Genomic DNA, 12,141 nt, shown 5'->3' with positions numbered 1-12,141 from the left:
TACATGGCCTACCGTCCCACGTTCCCACAGGTGTCCCGATGAAAACGTTAACTCACATATGTGGGTGCACCTACCTGGGTGCCAAGGGGAAAGCCTAAAACACAAGTAACCCCAAGTCGGTTTTCAGACCAGAATTTCAGACTCTCTGCCGACCGGCACACCATACAGATATGGGCCTCGGGTGTCCAAGCCACCAAGGAAAACAGGGAACCCCATGTATTTCCGAAAAGAGGACACCCGTGGGAATCCGCAGAGGTATGATTTACGCAAATCAGCCCAGAATTTATTACCCAGACAACCCCCAAAGTCTGAAATGTGGGGAAAAAAACGCATTTTCCGCACACTTCGCTCGGCTCACCCATCGAAGCATGCCCCCAACAACACATGGCCTACCGTCCCATGTTCCCACAGGTGTCCGGATGAAAACGGTACCTCACATGTGTGGGTAAACCTACCTTGGCGCCAAGGGGAAAGGCTAAAACACAAGTAACCCCAAGTCTGTTTTCACGCCTGAATTGCACACTCTCACATCATACAGATATGGGCCTCGGGTGTCCAAGCCACCAAGGAAAACAGGGAACCCCATGCATTTCCGAAAAGTGGACATCCGTGGGAATCCGCAGAGGTATGATTTGCGCAAATTGGCCAAGAATTTATTACCCAGACACCCCCGCAAAGTCCGAAATGTGGGGGAAAAAACGCATTTTCTGCACATTTCGCTCGGCTCACCCATCGAAACACGCCCCCAACAACATATGGCCTACCGTCACATGTTCCCACAGGTGTCCGGATGAAAACGGTACCACACATGTGTGGGTGCACCTACCTTGGCGCCAAGGGGAAAGGCTAAAACACAAGTAACCCCAAGTCTGTTTTCACACCTGAATTGCACACTCTCACATCATACAGATATGGGTCTCGGGTATCCAAGCCACCAAGGAAAACAGACACCCGTGGGAATGCGCAGAGGTATGAGTTGCGCAAATCGGCCCAGAATTTATTACCCAGACACCCCCCAAAGTCCGAAATGTGGGGAAAAAAACGTATTTTCCTCACACTTCGCTCGGCTCACCCATTGAAACATGCCCCCAACAACACATGGCATACCGTCCCGCGTTCCCACAGGTGTCCCAATGAAAACGTTACCTCACATGTGTGGGTGCACCTACCTGTGCGCCAAGGGGAAAGCCTAAAACACAAGTAACCCCAAGTCTGTTTTCAGGCCAGAATTTCAGACTCTCTGCCGACCGGCACACCATACAGATATGGGCCTCGGGTGTCCAAGCCACCAAGGAAAACAGGGAACCCCATGTATTTCCGAAAAGAGGACACCCGTGGGAATCCGCAGAGGTATGATTTGCACAAATCGACCCAGAATGTATTACCCAGACACCCCTGCAAAGTCTGAAATGTGGGGGAAAAAACACATTTTCCGCACATTTCACTCAGCGCACCCATCGAAACACGCCTCCAACAACACATGGCCTACCGTCCCGCGTTCCCACAGGTGTCCCGATGAAAACGTTCCCTCACATGTGTGGTTGCACCTACCTGGGCGCCAAGGGGAAAGCCTGAAACACAAGTAACCCCAAGTCTGTTTTCAGACCAGAATTTCAGACTCTCTGTCGACCGGCACAGCATACAGATATGGGCCTTGGGTGTCCAAGACACCAAGGAAAACAGGGAACCCCATGCATTTCCGAAAAGAGGACACCCGTGGGAATCCGCAGAGGTATGATTTACGCAAACCGGCCCAGAATGTTTTACCCAGACACCCCCCAAAGTCCGAAATGTGGGGAAAAAAACGTATTTTCCTCACACTTCGCTCGGCTCACCCATTGAAACATGCCCCCAACATTACATGGCCTACCGTCCCGCGTTCCCACAGGTCCCGATGAAAACGGTACCTCACATGTGTGGGTGCACCTACCTGGGTGCCAAGGGGAAAGCCTAAAACACAAGTAACCCCAAGTCGGTTTTCAGACCAGAATTTCAGACTCTCTGCCGACAGGCACACCATACAGATATGGGCCTCGGGTGTCCAAGCCACCAAGGAAAACAGGGAACCCCATGTATTTCCAAAAAGAGGACACCAGTGGGAATCCGCAGAGGTATGATTTGCGCAAATCGGCCCAGAATTTATTACCCAGACACCCCCCCAAAGTCCGAAATGTGGGGAAAAAAACGATTTTCCGCACACTTCGCTCGGCTCACCCATCGAAACATGCCCCCAACAACACATGGCCTACCGTCCCGCGTTCCCACAGGTGTCCCGATCTAAACGGTACCTCACGTGTGTGGGTGCAACTACCTGGGCGCCAAGGGGAAAGCCTAAAACACAAGTAACCCCAAGTCGTTTTCACACCTGAATTGCACACTCTCACATCATACAGATATGGGCCTCGGGTGTCCAAGCCACCAAGTAAAACAGGGAACCCCATGCATTTCCGAAAAGAGGACACCCGTGGGAATCGGCAGAGGTATGATTTGGGCAAATCGGCCCAGAATTTATTACCCAGACACCCCCGCAAAGTCCGAAATGTGAGGAAAAAAATGCATTTTCTGCACATTTCACTTGGCGCACCCATCGAAACACGCCGCCAACAACACATGGCCTACCGTCCCACATTCCCACAGGTGTCCCGATGAAAACGTTACCTCACATGTGTGGGTGCACCTACCTGGGTGCCAAGGGGAAAGCCTAAAACACAAGTAACCCCAAGTTTGTTTTCAGACCAGAATCTCAGACTCTCTGCCGACCGGCACACCATACAGATATGGGCCTCGGGTGTCCAAGCCACCAAGGAAAACAGAGAACCCCATATATTTTCGAAAAGACGACACCCGTGGGAATCCGCAGAGGTATGATTTGCACAAATCGACCCAGAATTTATTACCCAGACACCCCCGCAAAGTCTCAAATGTGGGCGAAAAAACACATTTTCTGCACATTTCACTCAGCGCACCCATCGAAACACGCCGCCAACAACACATGGCCTACCGTCCCGCGTTCCCACAGGTGTCCCGATGAAAACGTTACCTCACATGTGTGGTTGCATCTACCTGGGCGCCAAGGGGAAAGCCTAAAACACAAGTAACCCCAAGTCTGTTTTCAGACCAGAATTTCAGAATCTCTGTCGACCGGCACACCATACAGATATGGGCCTCGGGTGTCCAAGGCACCAAGGAAAACAGGGAACACCATGCATTTCTGAAAAGAGGACACTCGTGGGATTCCGCAGAGGTATGATTTGCGCAAATCGGCCCAGAATGTATTACCCAGACACCCCTGCAAGTCCGAAATGTGGGGGGAAAATGTATTTTCCGCAAATTTCGTTCGGTTTACCCATCGAAATACGCCCCCAACAACACATGGCCTACTGTCCCGCGTTCCCACAAGTGTCCCGATGAAAACGGTACCTCACATGTGTGGGTGCACCTACCTGGGCGCCAAGGGGAAAGCCTAAAACACAAGTAACTCCAAGTCTGTTTTTAAACCAGAATTTCAGACTCTCTGCCGACCGGCACACCATACAGATATGGGCCTCGGGTGTCCAAGCCACCAAGGAGAACAGGGAACCCCATGCATTTCCGAAAAGAGGACACCCATGGGAATCAGCAGAGGTATGATTTGCGCAAATCGGCCCAGAATTTATTACCCAGACACCCCCGCAAAGTCCGAAATGTGGGGGAAAAAACGCATTTTCCGCACATTTCGCTCGGCTCACCCATCGAAACACGCCCCCAACAACACATGGCCTACCGTCCCACGTTCCCACAGGTGTTCCGATGAAAACGGTACCTCACATGTGTGGGTGCACCTACCTTGGCGCCAAGGGGAAAGCCTAAAACACAAGTAACCCCAAGTCTGTTTTCAGACCAGAATTTCAGACTCTCTGCCGACCGGCACACCATACAGATATGGGCCTCGGGTGTCCAAGCCACCAAGGAAAACAGGGAACCCCATATATTTTCGAAAAGACGACACCCGTGGGAATCCGCAGAGGTATGATTTGCACAAATCGACCCAGAATTTATTACCCAGACACCCCCGCAAAGACTGAAATGTGGAGGAAAAACACATTTTCCGCACATTTCACTCAGCGCACCCATCGAAACACGCCGCCAACAACACATGGCCTACCGTCCCACGTTCCCACAGGTGTCCCGATGAAAACGTTACCTCACATGTGTGGTTGCACCTACCTGGGCGCCAAGGGGAAAGCCTAAAACACAAGTAACCCCAAGTCTGTTTTCAGACCAGAATTTCAGACTCTCTGTCGATCGGCACACCATACAGATATGGGCCTTGGGTGTCCAAGGCACCAAGGAAAACAGGGAACCCCATGCATTTCCGAAAAGAGGACACTCGTGGGATTCCGCAGAGGTATGATTTGCGCAAAGCGGCCCAGAATGTATTACCCAGACACCCCTGCAAGTCCGAAATGTGGGGGAAAAAATGTATTTTCCGCAAATTTCGCTCGGCTCACCCATCGAAATACGCCCCCAACAACACATGGCCTACTGTCCCGCGTTCCCACAAGTGTCCCGATGAAAACGGTACCTCACATGTGTGGGTGCACCTACTTGGGTGCCAAGGGGAAAGCCTAAAACACAAGTAACCCCAAGTCTGTTTTCAGACCAGAATTTCAGACTCTCTGCCGACCGGCACACCATACAGATATTGGCCTCGGGTGTCCAAGCCACCAAGGAAAACAGGGAACCCCATGTATTTCCGAAAAGAGGACACCCGTGGGAATCCGCAGATTTGCGCAAATCGGCCCAGAATTTATTACCCAGACAACCCCCAAAGTCCGAAATGTGGGGAAAAAAACGCATTTTCCGCACACTTCGCTCGGCTCACCCATCGAAACATGCCCCCAACAACACATGGCCTACCGTCCCGCGTTCCCACAGGTGTCCCGATCTAACGGTACCTCACATGTGTGGGTGCACCTACCAGGGCGCCAAGGGAAAAGCATAAAACACAAGTAACCCCAAGTCGTTTTCACACCTGAATTGCACACTCTCACATCATACAGATATGGGCCTCGGGTGTCCAAGCCACCAAGGAAAACAGGGAACCCCATGATTTTCCGAAAAGCCGACACCCGTGGGAATCCGCAGATGTATGATTTTTGCAAATCGGCCAATAATTTATTACCCAGACACCCCCGCAAAGTCCGAAATGTGGGGGAAAAAACGCATTTTCCGCACATTTCGCTCGGCTCACCCATCGAAACACGCCCCCAACAACACATGGCCTACCGTCCCTAGTTCCCACAGGTGTCCCGATGAAAACGGTACCTCACATGTGTGGGTGCACCTACCTTGGCGCCAAGGAGAAAGCCTAAAACACAAGTAAATCCAAGTCTGTTTTCAGACCAGAATTTCAGACTCTCTGCCGACCGGCACACCATACAGATATGGGCCTCGGGTGTCCAAGCCACCAAGGAGAACAGGGAACCCCATGCATTTCCGAAAAGAGGACACCCATGGGAATCCGCAGAGGTATGATTTGCGCAAATCGGCCCAGAATTTATTACCCAGACACCCCCACAAAGTCCGAAATGTGGGGAAAAAACGCATTTTCCGCACATTTCGCTCGGCTCACCCATCGAAACACGCCCCCAACAACACATGGCCTACCATCCCGCGTTCCCACGGGTCCCGATGAAAACGGTACCTCACATGTGTGGGTGCACCTACCTGGGTGCCAAGGGGAAAGCCTAAAACACAAGTAACCCCAAGTCTGTTTTCAGACCAGAATTCCAGACTCTCTGCCGACCGGCACACCATACAGATATGGGCCTCGGGTGTCCAGGCCACCAAGGAAAACAGGGAACCCCATGTATTTCCGAAAAGAGGACACCCGTGGGAATCCGCAGAGGTATGATTTGCGCAAATCGGCCCAGAATTTATTACCCAGGCAACCCCCAAAGTCCGAAATGTGGGGAAAAAAACGCATTTTCCGCACACTTTGCTCGGCTCACCCATCGAAACACGCAGCCAACAACACAAGGCCTACCGTCCCACGCTCCCACAGGTGTCCCGATGAAAACGTTACCTCACATGTGTGGGTGCACCTACCTGGGTGCCAAGGGGAAAGCCTAAAACACAAGTAACCCCAAGTTTGTTTTCAGACCAGAATTTCAGACTCTCTGCCGACTGGCACACCATACAGATATGGGCCTCGGGTCTCCAAGCCACCAAGGAAAACAAGGAACCCCATGCATTTCCGAAAAGTGGACACCCGTGGGAATCCGCAGAGGTATGATTTGCGCAAATCGGCCAAGAATTTATTACCCAGACACCCCCGCAAAGTCCGAAATGTGGGGGAAAAAACGCATTTTCCGCACATTTCGCTCGGCTCACCCATCGAAATACGCCCCCAACAACACATGGCCTACCGTCCCATGTTCCCACAGGTGTCCGGTGTAAAACGGTACCTCACATGTGTGGGTGCACCTACCTTGGTGCCAAAGGGAAAGGCTAAAACACAAGTAACCCCAAGTCTGTTTTCACACCTGAATTGCACACTCTCACATCATACAGATATGGGCCTCGGGTGTCCAAGCCACCAAAGAAAACAGGGAGCCCCATGCATTTCTGAAAAGAGGACACCCGTGGGAATCCGCAGAGGTATGAGTTGCGCAAATCGGCCCAGAATTTATTACCCAGACACCCCCCAAAGTCCGAAATGTGGGGAAAAAAATGTATTTTCCTCACACTTCGCTCGGCTCACCCATTGAAACATGCCACCAACAACACATGGCATACCGTCCCGCGTACCCACAGGTGTCCCAATGAAAACATTACTTCACATGTGTGGGTGCACCTACCTGGGCGCCAAGGGGAAAGCCTAACACACAAGTAACCCCAAGTCTGTTTTCAGACCAGAATTTCAGACTCTCTGCCGACCGGCACACCATACAGATATGGGCCTCGGGTGTCTAAGCCACCAAGGAAAACAAGAAACCCCATGTATTTCCGAAAAGAGGACACCCGTGGGAATCCACAGAGGTATGATTTGCACAAATCGACCCAGAATGTATTACCCAGACACCCCCGCAAAGTCTGAAATGTGGGGGAAAAAACACATTTTCCACACATTTCACTCAGCGCACCCATCGAAACACGCCGCCAACAACACATGGCCTACCGTCCCGCATTCCCACAGGTGTCCTGATGAAAACGTTCCCTCACATGTGTGGTTGCACCTACCTGGGCGCCAAGGGGAAAGCCTAAAAGACAAGAAACCCCAAGTCTGTTTTCAGACCAAAATTTCGGACTCTCTGTCGACCGTCACAGCATACAGATATGGCCCTTGGGTGTCCAAGGCACCAAGGAAAACAGGGAACCCCATGCATTTCCGAAAAAGAGGAAACCCGTGGGAATCCGCAGAGGTATGAGTTGCGCAAACCGGCCCAGAATGTATTACCCAGACACCCCACAAAGTCCGAAATGTGAGGAAAAAAATGTATTTTCCTCACACTTCGCTCGGCTCACCCATCGAAACATGCCCCCAACATCACATGGCCTACCGTCCCGCGTTCCCACAGGTGTCCCGATGAAAACGGTACCTCACATGTGTGGGTGCACCTACCTGGGCGCCAAGGGGAAAGCCTAAAACACAAGTAACCCCAAGTATGTTTTCAGACCAGAATTTCAGACTCTCTGCCGACCGGCACACCATACAGATATGGGCCTCGGGTGTCCAAGCCACCAAGGAAAACAGGGAACCCCATGTGTTTCCGAAAAGAGGACACCTGTGGGAATCTGCAGAGGTATGATTTGCGCAAATCGGCCCAGAATTTATTACCCAGACACCCCCCAAAGTCCGAAATGTGGGGAAAAATACGTATTTTCCTCACATTTCGCTCGGCTCACCCATCGAAACACGCCCCCAACAACACATGGCCTACCGTCCCGCGTTCCCACAGGTCCCGATGAAAACGGTACCTCACATGTGTGGGTGCACCTACCTGGGTGCCAAGGGGAAAGCCTAAAACACAAGTAACCCCAAGTCGGTTTTCAGACCAGAATTTCAGACTCTCTGCCGACCGGCACACCATACAGATATGGGCCTCGGGTTTCCAAGCCACCAGGGAAAACAGGGAACCCCATGTATTTCTGAAAAGAGGACACCTGTGGGAATCCGCAGAGGTATGATTTACGCAAATCGGCCCAGAATTTATTACCCAGACAACCCCCAAAGTCTGAAATGTGGGGAAAAAAACGGATTTTCCGCACACTTCGCTCGGCTCACCCATCGAAACATGCCCCCAACAACACATGGCCTACCGTCCCGCGTTTTCACAGGTGTCCCGATCTAAACGGTACCTCACATGTGTGGGTGCACCTACTAGGGCGCCAAGGAGAAAGCCTAAAACACAAGTAACCCCAAATCGTTTTCACACCTGAATTGCACACTCTCACATCATACAGATATGGGCCTCGGGTGTCCAAGCCACCAAGGAAAACAGGGAACCCCATGCATTTCCGAAAAGAGGACACCCGTGGGAATCGGCAGAGATATGATTTGGGCAAATCGGCCCAGAATTTATTACCCAGACACCCCTGCAAAGTCCGAAATGTGGGGAAAAAATGCATTTTCCGCACATTTCACTCGGCGCACCCATCGAAACACGCCGCCAACAACACATGGCCTACCGTCCCACGTTCCCCCAGGTGTCCCGATGAAAACGTTACCTCACATGTGTCTGTGCACCTACCTGGGTGCCAAGGGGAAAGCCTAAAACACAAGTAACCCCAAGTCTGTTTTCAGACCAGAATTTCAGACTCTCTGTCGACCGGCACACCATACAGATATGGGCCTCGGGTGTCCAAGCCACCAAGGAAAACAGGGAACCCCATGTGTTTCCGAAAAGAGGACACCCGTGGGAATCCGCAGAGGTATGATATGTGCAAATCGGCCCAGAATTTATTACCCAGACACCCCCCAAAGTCCGAAATGTGGGGAAAAAAACGTATTTTCCTCACACTTCGCTCGGCTCACCCATTGAAACATGCCCCCACCAACACATGGCATACCGTCCCGCGTTCCCACAGGTGTCCGGATGAAAATGGCACCTCACATGTGTGGGTGCACCTACCTTGGCGCCAAGGGGAAAGGCTAAAACACAAGTAACCCCAAGTCTGTTTTCACACCTGAATTGCACACTCTCACATCATACAGATATGGGTCTCGGGTGTCGAAGCCACCAAGGAAAACAGACACCCGTGGGAATCCGCAGAGGTATGAGATGCGCAAATCGGCCCAGAATTTATTACCCAGACACCCCCCAAAGTCCGAAATGTGGGGAAAAAAACGTATTTTCCTCACACTTCGCTCGGCTCACCCATTGAAACATGCCCCCAACAACACATGGCATACCGTCCCGTGTTCCCACAGGTGTCCCAATGAAAACGTTACCTCACATGTGTGGGTGCACCTACCTGGGCGCCAAGGGGAAAGCCTAAAACACAAGTAACCCCAAGTCTGTTTTCAGACCAGAATTTCAGACTCTCTACCGACCGGCACACCATACAGATATGGGCCTCGGGTGTCCAAGACACCAAGGAAAACAGGGAACCCCATGTGTTTCTGAAAAGAGGACACCCGTGGGAATCCACAGAGGCATGATTTGCGCAAATCGGCCCAGAATTTATTACCCAGACACCCCCCAAAGTCGGAAATGTGGGGAAAAAAACGCATTTTCCGCACACTTCGCTCGGCTCACCCATCGAAACATGCCCCAAACAACACATGGCCTACCGTCCCGCGTTCCCACCGGTGTCCCGATCTAAACGGTACCTCACGTGTGTGGGTGCACCTACCTGGGCGCCAAGGGGAAAGCCTAAAACACAAGTAACCCCAAGTCGTTTTCACACCTGAATTGCACACTCTCACATCATACAGATATGGGCCTCGGGTGTCCAAGCCACCAAGTAAAACAGGGAACCCCATGCATTTCCGAAAAGAGGACACCTGTGGGAATCGGCAGAGGTATGATTTGGGTAAATCGGCCCAGAATTTATTACCCAGACACCCCCGCAAAGTCCGAAATGTGGGGAAAAAATGCATTTTCTGCACATTTCACTTGGCGCACCCATCGAAACACGCCGCCAACAACACATGGCCTACCGTCCCACATTCCCACAGGTGTCCCGATGAAAACATTACCTCACATGTGTGGGTGCACCTACCTGGGTGCCAAGGGGAAAGCCTAAAACACAAGTAACCCCAAGTCTGTTTTCAGACCAGAATTTCAGACTCTCTGCCGACCGGCACACCATACAGATATGGGCCTCGGGTGTCCAAGCCACCAAGGAAAACAGGGAACCCCATGCATTTCCGAAAAGTGGACACCCGTGGGAATCCGCAGAGGTATGATTTACGCAAATCGGCCAAGAATTTATTACCCAGACAACTCCCAAAGTCTGAAATGTGGGGAAAAAAATGCATTTTCCGCACATTTCGCTCAGCGCACCCATCGAAACACGCCCCCAACAACACATGGCCTACCGTCCCATGTTCCCACAGGTGTCCGGATGAAAACGGTACCTCACATGTGTGGGTGCACCTACCTTGGCGCCAAAGGGAAAGGCTAAAACACAAGTAACCCCAAGTCTGTTTTCACACCTGAATTGCACACTCTCACATCATACAGATATGGGCCTCGGGTGTCCAAGCCACCAAGGAAAACAGGGAACCCCATGCATTTCCGAAAAGAGGACACCCGTGGGAATCCGCAGAGGTATGAGTTGCGCAAATCGGCCCAGAATTTGTTACCCAGACACCCCCAAAGTCCGAAATGTGGGGAAAAAAACGTATTTTCCTCACACTTCGCTCGGCTCACCCATTGAAACATACCCCCAACAACACATGGCATACCGTCCCGCGTTCCCACAGGTGTCCCAATGAAAACGTTACTTCACATGTGTGGGTGCACCTACCTGGGCGCCAAGAGGAAAGCCTAAAACACAAGTAACCCTAAGTCTGTTTTCAGACCAGAATTTCAGACTCTCTGCCGACCGGCACACCATACAGATATGGGCCTCGGGTGTCCAAGCCACCAAGGAAAACAAGAAACCCCATGTATTTCCGAAAAGAGGACACCCGTGGGAATCCGCAGAGGTATGATTTGCACAAATCGACCCAGAATGTATTACACAGACACCCCCGCAAAGTCTGAAATGTGGGGGAAAAAACACATTTTCCACACATTTCACTCAGCGCACCCATCGAAACACGCCGCCAACAACACATGGCCTACCGTCCCGCGTTCCCACAGGTGTCCTGATGAAAACGTTCCCTCACATGTGTGGTTGCACCTACCTGGGCGCCAAGGGGAAAGCCTAAAACACAAGAAACCCCAAGTCTGTTTTCAGACCAAAATTTCGGACTCTCTGTCGACCGTCACAGCATACAGATATGGCCCTTGGGTGTCCAAGGCACCAAGGAAAACAGGGAACCCCATGCATTTCCGAAAAGAGGACAGCCGTGGGAATCCGCAGAGGTATGAGTTGCGCAATCCGGCCCAGAATGTATTACCCAGACACCCCACAAAGTCCGAAATGTGAGGAAAAAAATGTATTTTCCTCACACTTCGCTCGGCTCACCCATCGAAACATGCCCCCAACATCACATGGCCTACCGTCCCGCGTTCCCACAGGTGTCCCGATGAAAACGGTACCTCACATGTGTGGGTGCACCTACCTGGGCGCCAAGGGGAAAGCCTAAAACACAATTAACCCCAAGTATGTTTTCAGACCAGAATTTCAGACTCTCTGCCGACCGGCACAGCATACAGATATGGGCCTCGGGTGTCCAAGCCACCAAGGAAAACAGGGAACCCCATGTGTTTCCGAAAAGAGGACACCTGTGGGAATCCGCAGAGGTATGATTTGCGCAAATCGGCCCAGAATTTATTACCTAGACATCCCCCAAAGTCCGAAATGTGGGGAAAAATACGTATTTTCCTCACATTTCGCTCGGCTCACCCATCGAAACACGCCCCCAACAACACATGGCCTACCGTCCCGGGTTCCCACAGGTCCCGATGAAAATGGTACCTCACATGTGTGGGTGCACCTACCTGGGTGCCAAGGGGAAAGCCTAAAACACAAGTAACCCAA

This window comes from Ambystoma mexicanum, chromosome 13 (genome assembly GCF_040938575.1).
Source record: "Ambystoma mexicanum isolate Mex_15411 chromosome 13, UKY_AmexF1_1, whole genome shotgun sequence".
Lineage (NCBI taxonomy): Eukaryota > Metazoa > Chordata > Amphibia > Caudata > Ambystomatidae > Ambystoma > Ambystoma mexicanum.
Note: the sequence above shows the minus strand (reverse complement) of the source record.